Raw genomic sequence first — 12587 nt, 5'->3', positions numbered from 1 at the left:
ATCCATCACGGGACAGTAGCGAACCCAGGATTACCTGGATCGGTCTGCCGACCGATCCAGCCTATACTGGATCGGTCCCCAGACCGATCCAGCCAGTGTTCGCGTGGGGGTCAATGGATCGTTCCACGGACCGATCCAAAGCTCCAATTTTGCCTCCTCAGCCTAGCTATGAATATCTAGAAGGTAGTGGGACATGAAATCTCACTCTCACAGAGTTAACAGAGGCAACTACAATAGTTTAGTAAAATTTTTATTCAGCCCAGTTTTTCCGCATTAGAAATTTAGCTGCAGTTAGCAAAGAAACTGTAGCGGTCCGCCTTGCAGCCTAGCAGTAGAAGGTGGGTCGTTACAGAATGGAAGCTTGGAAGTTGTTGTTCTGGTGCTACTGCTCGAGACCCCTTATAAAGGGTGTTCAAGGCGCCTTAACTGTTCATCAAGGCGCCTTGAACGAGCCGAGTCACCCGCGTGGATCAGCACGGACCTGGTCAAACTCTATCTGGTTCAAGGCGCCTTCAACCTCCGGTCCAAGGCGCCTTGAACTCCTTTCAAGGCGCCTCCAGTTTGCTGCGCTGGCCTTTTCCTGGCTCGCACCCGAGGCGCCTCCAAGCTCCATGGAGGCGCCTCGGACACTGTTCATCCGAGTTCTTCTTTGTGTTTTTGGTACCTGCAAGTATGTTAATCCAAAAATACCTGCAACACAAAGTTAACACACAATAATAGTATGAATATGAAATTATGACAGTCTCCGGACTGTCCGGGTCTGACTTCGGATTTCCTTCCGGAAACCCTAGGTCGACCCGACGCCTACTGTTCCCTCTACGGGGAACGCGTCCTCACCTACTCCACTCAGGAGATTTACCTGTTGCCAGTACGATCCTCCAGATCGACTGGACTTTTGCTCGGCACTCGATGCTCCCGGACTTTCTGCTGAACATCCGCTTCACCGGCCAGTTCAGACTTTCACCTGGTTCGCGACACCAGGACTTTCCACCTAGGGTTACCACCCCCTAGGACTTTTGCCTGAAGCCATCGACCTGCCAAGGCTTTCCGCATAGGGTTACCACCCCCTATGACCTAGGGTTACCACCCCCTAGGGTTTTACCTTGCCTAACCGCAGTTAGGGCTTTCCTGAAACACTCAGCAAACGCTGTCAGAAAACAAAGCACCTTAACTTTGAATCCTTTGCCATTATCAAAACTTAGGTTCGATCGTCGGATGCTTCCCGCACCAACAATCTCCCCCTTTTTGATTATGGCAATACGTAATTCAAAGTTAAGAGAAAAAAAACATATGCATAAAGTTAACCAAGCTTAAGTAAATAAACTTCAAATGCAATAACAGTTAAGCTGGAAACTTTTAACTTGGTAATATTAGACTCCCCCTTAATAAAAGCCCTCCTTTTATTAAATATTTTGAATTTTCTTTTAACGTTAATTTACCTACTCTCCCCCTTTGCCATATATCAAAAATAAACCAGTTTGAAAGTAGATTTGTATTTTTTCTGAAGGAATATTTTCAAAGAGGGATAACAATGAATTTTCTTCTTAGATTGCCAAATTTGAAAATACTTAGCTATATATTTAGCTTCAAAATGATTTGTATTGAGAAAATATTTTGCCAAATAGCTAAGTTTAGAGTACAATCTAACTAAGTCTAGTTAAAATAGTCTTTAAAATTAACTGAGTTTGAAAATATGAGTATTTGAATTTTCAATAAAGGAATTTGCTTAGAAGTTGTAAGATATGAGGTCACTTTAAAACGTTATGAAAAGTTGACTAGTTTTGAAAATATTTGAATACTTAATTACATGGGCAAGTTTTTAAAAAAAACTGTAATTAAGTTTTGAATATGCATTTTGAAGAAACTTTGATATTAAAAAATATATAGTTTTGGTTCACAGGGAGTAGTAGTAGTTTGTTTTCTAGTCCAAGCATGAGTCAAATTAAATTACTGAGTTTAATTTGATTAAGTATCAGAGCCTTGAAATAATCAGGTAAAGTAATTTGATTAGAACCTTAAAGTACAATCATGCTTAAAAAAAATTGAAACACACTTTTCCCAATTGTCTAACCTTTAGCTACTTGCTGATTGCTTAGAGGGCAGTAGCTTTCACATGGTTAGTCAAGTTGAGTTAATTTGATCCAGGTAGACTTGACTAGAGCTGGAGAACTTAACTTGATTAATGTTTATTGCATATTTAACGCCCAGACTCATATTGATGCACAGATATAAGCATTCTTGAGTCCAGGCAATACCCTATGCATCTCACGCCTTTCTAAGTTTTTCAAAACACAAGCAAGGTATACCTAGGTGATTGTGAGATGCTCTGGCTTTAATCTAGGGGTACATGATATTTAGGGGAAAACCTAAGCTAAATCCAAATTTTAAAAATCTAACAAAATTGGAGTTTTGAAAACTGTTTTTCCTAGAATTTTAAAAGCAAATGATAACCAAAAAACATTGTCTATTCTACCCAACACATTCCTATTTGTCTTCTAAGTGAGCTGAACTCAAGTTCAGGTAAGGGTTTTGTGAAGATGTCAGCTAGATTTGATTTTGACTCAACATAGTTGAGTATAATATCACCCTTAGCTACATGATCCCTTACAAAATGGTGCTTCACTTCTATATGTTTAGTCCTTGAGTGATGAATTGGGTTTTTTGTTAAATTTATGGAACTTATATTATCAATTGAGATTTTTGTGTTATGATAGTTCAGTTGATAGTCTTTAAGAGTGTGCATCATCCAAAGCAATTGAGATGTGCATTCACCTAAGGCTATATATTTAGCTTCAGTGGTAGATAAAGCAACACAATGTTGCTTTCTACTTGACCAACTTACTAGGCATTGTCCTAGAAATTGACAACTACCACTTGTGCTTTTTCTATCTAACTTGCATCCGGCGTAATCTGAGTCAGAATAGCCAAGAAGGTCAAAGGTGCAAGTTCTAGGGTACCAGAGTCCTATATTTAGAGTACCTTTAATGTACCTAAGTATTCTTTTAACATAGGTTAAATGTGACTCTTTTGCACAAGATTGGTATCTTGCGCACATACCAACCGCAAATAATATGTCGGGTCGGCTTGCAGTTAGATAAAGCAGGCTTCCTATGGCACTCCTATAGTACTTTGGATCTACTGGTTTTCCTTCAGGGTCAGAGTCTATGTTAATGTTGGTTGCCATTGGTGTATTTATTATTTTTGAATTTTCCATGCAGAATTTTTTAATTAATTCCTTTGCATATTTAGTTTGATAAATATATATTCCATCTTTAGTTTGTTTTATTTGTAAGCCTAAGAAAAAATTAAGTTCACCAACCATACTCATTTCGAATTCATTTTCCATTAATTTAGTGAATTCTTTTAAAAATTTAGAGTTATTTGATCCAAAAATTATATCATCAACATAGATTTGAGCTATGAAGATGTCTTTGTCTACAGTTTTTACAAATAGAGTTGGATCTATTTGACCTTGGTTGAAACCTTTGGATATTAAGTGATTTGACAATCGTTCATACCATGCCCTAGGGGCTTGTTTAAGTCCGTACAAGGCCTTTTTTAACCTAAATACATGATTAGGATATCCTAAGTCCTCAAATCCTGGGGTTGGCTTACATATACTTCCTCCTTAATAAATCCATTTAAGAATGCTGACTTGACATCCATTTGGTATAGTTTAAATCCTTTGTTTGCTGCATAGGCTAACAACATTCTAATGGATTCTAGTCTAGCTACTGGGGCATAGGTTTCATCATAGTCCAAACCTTCAACTTGGCTGAATCCTTTAGCTACAAGCCTAGCCTTATTTCTAATTATTTCGCCTTGATCATCTAGCTTGTTTCTAAATACCCATTTTGTATCGATTATTGACTTATTTGAGGGTTTAGATACAAGTTCCCAGACTTGATTTCTCTCAAATTGGGCTAACTCTTCCTCCATAGCTATGATCCAGTCCGGGTCAGGTAGTGCTTCTTCTATTGTTTTTGGTTCGATTTTAGAAATTAGGGCAATCTGACTGTGAATTCTATAGGAGGATCTAGTTCTTACCCCTAGATTTGGATCACCCAAAATTTGATCAGATGGGTGAGAGGTACTGACCCTAGTTGGTCTGATAAGTGGGTCAGGGGCTGGTTCCTCTGATATATTAAGATTTGGTTGAATTTCATCATCTTCTATATTTCTTGGGTCAACTTCAACATTCTCATTTATATTTGGTAGATTATATTCTTCATCAAATATTAAATTAGTTGTTTCTTCAACTTTTAGGGTGTTTTGATTGTAGACTCTATAGGCTCGACTGTTTGAGGAATATCCTAAAAATATTCCTTTGTTAGATTTGGTGTGAATTTTCTTAAATAATCTTTAGTATTTAAAATGTGAACTTTACATCCAAATACTTTTAAATAATTTAAGTTAGGAATTTTATGATAATATAGTTCATAAGGGGTTTTCTTGTGAAATTTGTTGATCAAGATTCGATTTTGAATATGATTTGCAGTATTTATTGCTTCTGCCCAAAATTGGTGATTTAAATTATATTCATTTAACATGGTTCTTGCGGCTTCTTGTAGAGTTCTATTTTTACGTTCCACCAGACCATTTTGTTGGGGGGTTCTAGGACATGAAAATTCATGTTGATATCCATTTATTTTACAAAATTGGGTAAATTTATGATTTTCAAATTCCCCTCCGTGATCACTTCTTATTCTTTTAATTTTAGTATCTTTTTCATTTTCTATTAATTTACAAAAGTTACTAAATATTTCATAGGTTTCATCTTTAGTTTTTAGGAATTTTACCCATGAAAATCTAGAGTAGTCATCGATTATTACTAAGCAATACTGGTTCTTGCTTAGTGACTTAGCTCCATGTGAATCAAATAGGTCAAGGTGAAGGAGCTGGTTCTTTCAAGATTTGTTGATTTGTGTGTTGACTTAGTTTGTTTTCCCTGTTGACACGCATTACAGATAGAATTTTCAATGAATTTTAGTTTTGGTAAACCTTTAACCAAACCATTATGACTCATTTTTGAAATGAGTCTAGTGTGAATGTGACACAATCTTCTGTGCCACAAATCAGTTTCCTCTTCTTGTGTTAGAAAACACCTTTTTGAGGATGTCGGTAGATTAATTGAATACATATTATTTATCCTAAGTCCCTTAAGTAAGATTTCAGGATTTTCAATGTTTTTAACTAAACACCTGGTTTTGTCAAAAGTTACTAAGTATCCGCTATCACACAATTGACTTATACTTAATAAATTAAACTTGAAATTTTCAACTAACAGGACTTTTCGAATAATAAAATCGGAGTTGAGTTCAATATTACCTCTTCCGATTACCTTAAGTTGACCTTCGTTATGTAACACCCCAAATTTTATGATTTGGAGTCCTAAAAGACCTTATTAAAATCTAGAAATACTTTAGAAAAATTCTAGAGATTTTTAGGAATTTATAGAATATTTTTATGCAATTTTTGGAAGTCGTTTGGTATTTTTACTAGACGAAGGAAGTTTCGACAAAAAAATATCCAAGCCGAGAATTGAACCCACGACCTTTGACTTGGTCCAAACCCGGTTCACCAGATGGGCAAAGGGATTTTTCTGTTTAGAATTGGTAGCAAATTTATTTAAGAATTAGTTAATTAACAGAATATTAAGGTTATAAAAAGAGGAACTTAGGGTGGGATAATTGGAATTACCCGAGCCTTTCTCTCCTTTCCTCACCTCACGCGAGCGTCGGCGATTCTCCTCTCGGGCGAAGACAAAGCCGAGCTAGGTTTTTCCTCCCTCCGGCGGCCGGCGAAGATTTCCTTTCGGCAAACCTTGATGATTTCGATCCTTTCGTTGAGGTGAGCTCGGAGGGACGAGGAAGAGGCCGGGAACTCAAGTATCTCGGAAACCCTAGAGTTGCCCTTCTCCTTCGGTAGTAAGCTCAAGAACAGCAAGGTAAGTCGCTACTCACCTGCGGTAAGGGTAGCTCCGGGGTTTTTATTTCTTTTCTTTGCAATCCGAAGCATGCATGAACCCTAGTTTTCAGTTTGGTTTTGATCTTGTATTCTGTTCTTGTAGAATAGCTTCGAATTTTGGTTTTTCGGATAGGAATGAGTAAGCTAGTTCTGAGTTCTTGTTGAGATCGAATTCGTTGTTGTATTTGATCCTTTCTTTACTCCCGAGACCTAGCATTCTCGGTCCCTTTTTGGTTTTCTGGCAGTGGCACTGAACAGGAGTTTTGGGAAGTTTCGGTTTGTGCTTTGGAATGGGCATGAATGGTTTGGAGTTTTTTGGATAGGATTGAAGTGCTTAGAGATGTTTTTTTTATGTGTTCAGTTCATGAGTTGGTTGAGCAAATGTTGGATCGGATTCACGGTTGATTAGAACCCTTAATGATGCTTTCAGATTTTAAGCTTAGGTTTGAGTTTTAGTTTCCTTCTTTGATTCAGATTAAGCTGTACCTACCTTCTTAGTTTCGGTTTATCTTGAAGTTTGCTGCCATGAAACCAAAAGTTAGTTATTTAGATTTGGAGAAGAGTAAACCTTTTGTGCTATAAGTTGAACAAGGATAGCCCATTAAACCTATCCTAGCTTTAGAGCTTGCATTGCAGATTTTTTATTGTCTAGCATGGCAGATTTTGAATGGTTAGCATTGTAGATTAGCATTTCAGATTTTACAAGAGCAGATTGTTATTAAGCTTAAATGCAGAGTTGTTGTTAGCTTGAATATGCAGAATTTTTAGTATGCAGATTTTGTTAAACTAGTATGCAGATTTCTGTTAAGTTATTATGCAGATTTTTATTAAGCTAGTATGCAGATTTCTGTTAAGCATTAGTGCAGATTTTGATAAACATTGTATGGGTAGATTTCTTTTGTATTCTGTGCATGATTATGTGTTACATAGTTAGTTTCATTCATAAATGCATACGAAAGATACCCTAATAGTATTTTGAGTTTAAGAAAAGCATAAGAAAGATAAAGAAAAGTATAAGAAAGATAAAGAAAAGAAAGAAAAGGCCGAGGCCTTAAGTAGATCCCAAAGTCGAGACTTTAGGGATTTTTGGCACACAAGGTGCCTATTAAAATGCCGAGGCATTTAAAGAAGAAGTAAATAAGCTAATAAGTATTTTACTTTTAAGAAGAGGCTAGTACCCGACATCCAAGAGCTTGTCGTTAAACAAATCCAGGTGTCCAATTCCGAGGTCTTGGCCCTGGTAGACCGAGGTCTGATCTTTTAGGATTGGTGGCTCGCTACCCCAACCTATTAGGGAACGCGCATAAGATGGTACTACGCCTGGGCCCAAGAAGAAGTTGATTATTATTTTGAAGTATTATAAGTATAAGCTTTTGAACTAATAAAACAATGTGTTTACAAAAGTTTACAGGTATTAAAGAATAAGTTTTAAATAAGTGAAATAAAAGAATAAGTTTTTAAGTAAGTTTAATAAGAATCAGAAACTGTTTAGAATTCAGTAAGTTAAATTCTTTATGCTAGCATGATAGTATAGACTTGTCTTACATGTTTAGCCTTTCAGTATGTTTCTTTACTATTAGAAGAGCATGAGTTAGCTTACTGTTATTTGCTATTTATGAGCATGAGTAGCTTTTCATGTTAGCATTCAGTTTTAGCATGTTTTTATTTATACACATGCATATCGAGTTTTTGTGAGTTAGATAGCGCTTACTAAGCAAATTTTGCTTATAAACTACACTTCCTCTTACTGCAGATAAAGGAAAAGAGAAGATTTAGCAAGGAAGGCGACAAGGTGGCGCGGATGGTGTGTGATGCCAGGACTATGGAAGCCTTGGGACTTAGTTTAGGAATTTATTAAGATTGTCATTTATTAAGAATGTATTAGATGAGTCATTTAGTCTTCCGCTGTTAATTAATTGTATGTTTTTATTTTGTTTCCTCTATTCATTGCTTGCATGATTTGATTTCATTAAACTGCGTGGGATGTTATTCCTTTTGTGTGCTTGATATGCGTTCCAGCCGCCTGTGGCTGTGTATATTATGTTATGTATTAATGATTATGGTCACCGGTACAGGGGAGACTCCGCCGAAATTTTTCGGTAGGGTTTCCACGTGATTTTTAATCACACCGGTTAAGTAGAGTTAGTAGTTAAGTAACGGTCATCCTTAGAGAATAGTAGTAGTAAGAAGGGTGGTCGTTACACGTTACCGAATGCAACTGATCCTAAGTTCTTGTACGTTAGTTTAGTAAACTTCAATTTATCTCCAGTCATGTGTCTGGAGCAGCCACTATCCAGCATCCATTGATCCAATTCCTACATAGTAAGTGGTTGAATTGTTTTAATGGATTTCATGATAGTTAAATTGAAGTAAACTTGTTAGAGATAAATTTTTGAAAGAGTTTTGAATAATTTTGAAATTTAGTTTAATTTCGAGATTTAGTTTTAAAATAATTTTGAAATTTAAGTTTTTCAAAATAATTTCGAAATTTAAGTTTTGAAATTTAAGTTTAAAATAATTTTAAGTTTTTAAAATAATTTTTTAAAATAATTTTGAAAAAATAATTTTGAAATTTAAGTTTTTAAAATAATTTCGAGATTTAGTTTTAAAATAATTTTGAAATTTAAGTTTTTAAAATAATTTTAAGTTTAAAATAATTTTGAAAAATAATTTTGAAATTTAAGTTTAAAATAATTTTGAAATTTAAGTTTTTAAAATAATTTTGAATTTTAAGTTTAAAATAATTTTGAATTTTAAGTTTAAAATAATTTTGAATTTTAAGTTTAAAATAATTTTGAATTTTAAGTTTAAAATAATTTTGAATTTTAATTTTAAAATAATTTTGAATTTTAATTTTAAATTTCTTAATCATCTCACCCGACCTAGATTTTCAATCAGGGAATCCTATAATTGTTGTGAGATGAATTATAATTCAATTTTAAGGTTTGGGTTAACTTTGTGTTAGATTCAGGTTTAGCTTTGGGTTCAACAAGTAAGCATTCTTTGGATAAACTTCTGGGCTATGGTGAGTCACAAGGAACTCATTAAAGTAACCATTCCTTCGAGGTTTTCCAAATAGTCCTACCCATTGAGCTTAGTACTAAACCTTGGTCTAACTAGTTAGGATCCATTTAAGGGTAGCTTCGGTTATGCACCAGGTCGAAGCCATATCTTCCTAGACATGCGATGCCCAAGCTTCCCTAACGTACTATCATCCAAAAACTTCACCAGTACTGTGGTTCAAGTTAACCTTAGTCCGTTTTAATCTAACCTTAATTACCCTGCCGGGTGATCTACTCTTGTTTTACCCATTTCGGGTAGATTAGGTTCAGCTACCCTGCCGGGTAATTTAGTTGGGGGTGCCAGCGAGTCTGGATCCTCCATATTGAGTTTTAATTTCAAATTTTGAATTTAATTTGAATTTAATTTTAATTTCGAATTTTGAATTTAATTTTAATTTTAATTTTGAATTTAATTTTAATCTTAATTTGAATTTTAATTTTAATTTTGAATTTAATTTTAATTTTGAATTTAATTTTAATTTGAATTTTAATTTTAATTTTGAATTTAATTTTAATTTTAATTTGAATTTTGAATTTTTAAATTTTTAGGATTGTTTTTCTTCTTGCTCCCCCTGGATCATGGCCTCGATATGGTTTATCGAGGTAGTATATTTGATCCTTCGGAACCCAGTATTGGCCAAGTCCAACTTGATTGACCAAGTTAGACTTGGAGACTCATGCTTGGACTGATTTAACACTTTGTTTGTTTATTAATGATAAATAAGATCTATATTTACTTTTGTATCCCAGCCCAGTTCTGTTGTAGACGGCTCTTTGTGTCCCAAGAATCAAGTCCAAATTCTTGGAGCCCAAAGTAAACCGTTCTAAGGTATTTTCTAAATTTTTAACCTGATTTGTTAGACTTGAATTTTCTTTCTCAAGTTTTTGAACTTGAGTTGGTAATTCAGTCTGACTCTGGTCAGGTAAAGGTTTGGTGTTAGCCACTTCTTTAAGGACACTTACTTCCTTTAGAAGTGACTTAACTTTCAGGTTTGACTTAGCTAATTTGCGCAATAAATAGCTAACTAAAGTATTCAACCGGGAGATACTTACAGCGGGGTCTGGTCCTTCGGAAACGGATACGGATCCATGGCTTTGCTCGGACTCGGCCTCAGACTCGCTCTCGCATCCGTATTCGACGACTTGGTCCCGGGCCATTAATGCAAGTAGACTCGTTTGTTCGAGCTCGTCGTCGTCGTCCTCCGATGAAGATTCGTCCCATGTTGCCTTAAGGACCTTTTTCCTTCTTTGCTTTTTAACCTCCTTCAGGTTAGGGCAGTTGGATTTGATGTGCCCTTTTTGGTTACACCCGTAGCATGTAACTTCAAACTTCATCTTTGTATTTTGTGGGCCTTCCTTTGATTTTACTGCCTTCTTTAGATCTCTTTTGTCGAATCCTTTCGTCTTGTAGAGCTTCTTCACGAGGTTTACCAGCTCGGTTGTAATATCACCTTCTTCATCGTCAGAATCTGGTTCAACTTCTGATGCTGGTTCGGTTCTCCGTCGTGGTCTTGGTTCCCGGGTTCGGCTTGTACCTGCAACCAACGCAATACCTTTCTCGGTAGGCTGTGCATTAGTCTGCTCATGAAGTTCAAATTCACTAAAAAGTTCATCTAGTTTTAAAGAAGATAAATCCTTGGAAACTTTGTAGGCATCTACCATTGATGCCCACAATGTATTCCTTGGAAATGAGTTTAGGGCATACCTTATTATGTCCCGATTTTCTATCTTCTGGCCAATTCCGTGAAGAGAGTTAAGGATGTCTTGTATTCTCGCGTGAAGAGAACTCGCCGTTTTGCCTTCCTGCATTTTTAGATTATATAATTTATTAAGTAAAAGATCTCTTTTACTTACCTTGGTGTCGTCAGTGCCCTCGTGGAGTTCGATAAGCTTTTCCCAGAGCTCCTTTGCAGAGGAGAACGGGCCAACTCTGTTGAGTTCTTCCTTGGTAAGACCACACTGGAGGGTGCAGGTAGCTTTGGCGTCGGCTTCAACCTTTTTTATTAAAGAAGCGTCCCACTTCTCGCAGGGTGTAGTTTTGCTGTCGTCATCGATTGGCAGTTTCAGTCCCGTCTTTATGATCATCCACGTTTCGAATTGTATCTTTAGATACGTTTCCATTCTTCCCTTCCAGTAGCCAAAATCCTCTCCGGAGAATAGCGGGGACGATCTTGAAACCCTCTTGTTGGGCCATTTATAATATGTAACAAAAGAAAACAACAAAATATGTTCCAAGACTGAGTCTTGGATTGGTAGTGCTGGAATAAAGAATAATAAAGACGAACTCAAGTGGTGTTGCACCTACTTCGAGCAAAAGTCGATTCGAGGGAAACAAAAATTAGAATATAGCTATAAGGCTAAATTCTAATTCGACTCCGAAAATGAAAAAAAAACTGCGAAAAAAATTTGTTTTGAAAGGTGGTTGCACCAATTCAAAACGACCCCGCTCTGATACCAATTGTTGGATCGAGACGCGCTAGAGGGGGGGTGAATAGCGCTCGCGGCTATTTCGTTCGATTATCGGAATCGTAAAACGTTCGTAGAGTAATTAAAGCAGCGGAATAAAGGAAACAAACACAAGAACACAGTGGTTTACTTCGTTCGGAGCCTAGGTCGACTCCTACTCGAAGGCCCGCGATCCTTGATCGCTTTCCGTGGGCAACAACTATAATTTCGTATGAATATTACAGATTAATTACAAAAATGTAACTGCAATTAAAATTATACCGACAACAGTAGTAGAAAGGGAATCTGAGCTTCGGGTTGTCGGAATGTTGCAACAACACTTCGGAAGCAGCACTTGAGCAGAACACAGCAGAATGGAAGCTTGGAAGTTGTTGTTCTGGTGCTACTGCTCGAGACCCCTTATAAAGGGTGTTCAAGGCGCCTTAACTGTTCATCAAGGCGCCTTGAACGAGCCGAGTCACCCGCGTGGATAAGCACGGACCTGGTCGAACTCTATCTGGTTCAAGGCGCCTTCAGCCTATCCAAGGCGCCTTCAACCTCCGGTCCAAGGCACCTTGAACTCCTTTCAAGGCGCCTCCAGTTTGCTGCACTAGCCTTTTCCTGGCTCGCACCCGAGGCGCCTCCAAGCTCCATGGAGGCGCCTCGGACACTGTTCATCCGAGTTCTTCTTTGTGTTTTTGGTACCTGCAAGTATGTTAATCCAAAAATACCTGCAACACAAAGTTAACACACAATAATAGTATGAATATGAAATTATGACAGTCTCCGGACTGTCCGGGTCTGACTTCGGATTTCCTTCCGGAAACCCTAGGTCGACCCGACGCCTACTGTTCCCTCTACGGGGAACGCGTCCTCACCTACTCCACTCAGGAGATTTACCTGTTGCCAGTACGATCCTCCAGATCGACTGGACTTTTGCTCGGCACTCGATGCTCCCGGACTTTCTGCTGAACATCCGCTTCACCGGCCAGTTCAGACTTTCACCTGGTTCGCGACACCAGGACTTTCCACCTAGGGTTACCACCCCCTAGAACTTTTGCCTGAAGCCATCGACCTGCCAAGACTTTTCGCATAGGGTTACCACCCCCTATG

Source organism: Zingiber officinale, chromosome 8A, assembly GCF_018446385.1.
Source record: "Zingiber officinale cultivar Zhangliang chromosome 8A, Zo_v1.1, whole genome shotgun sequence".
In the NCBI taxonomy this organism is placed as follows: domain Eukaryota; kingdom Viridiplantae; phylum Streptophyta; class Magnoliopsida; order Zingiberales; family Zingiberaceae; genus Zingiber; species Zingiber officinale.
Note: the sequence above shows the minus strand (reverse complement) of the source record.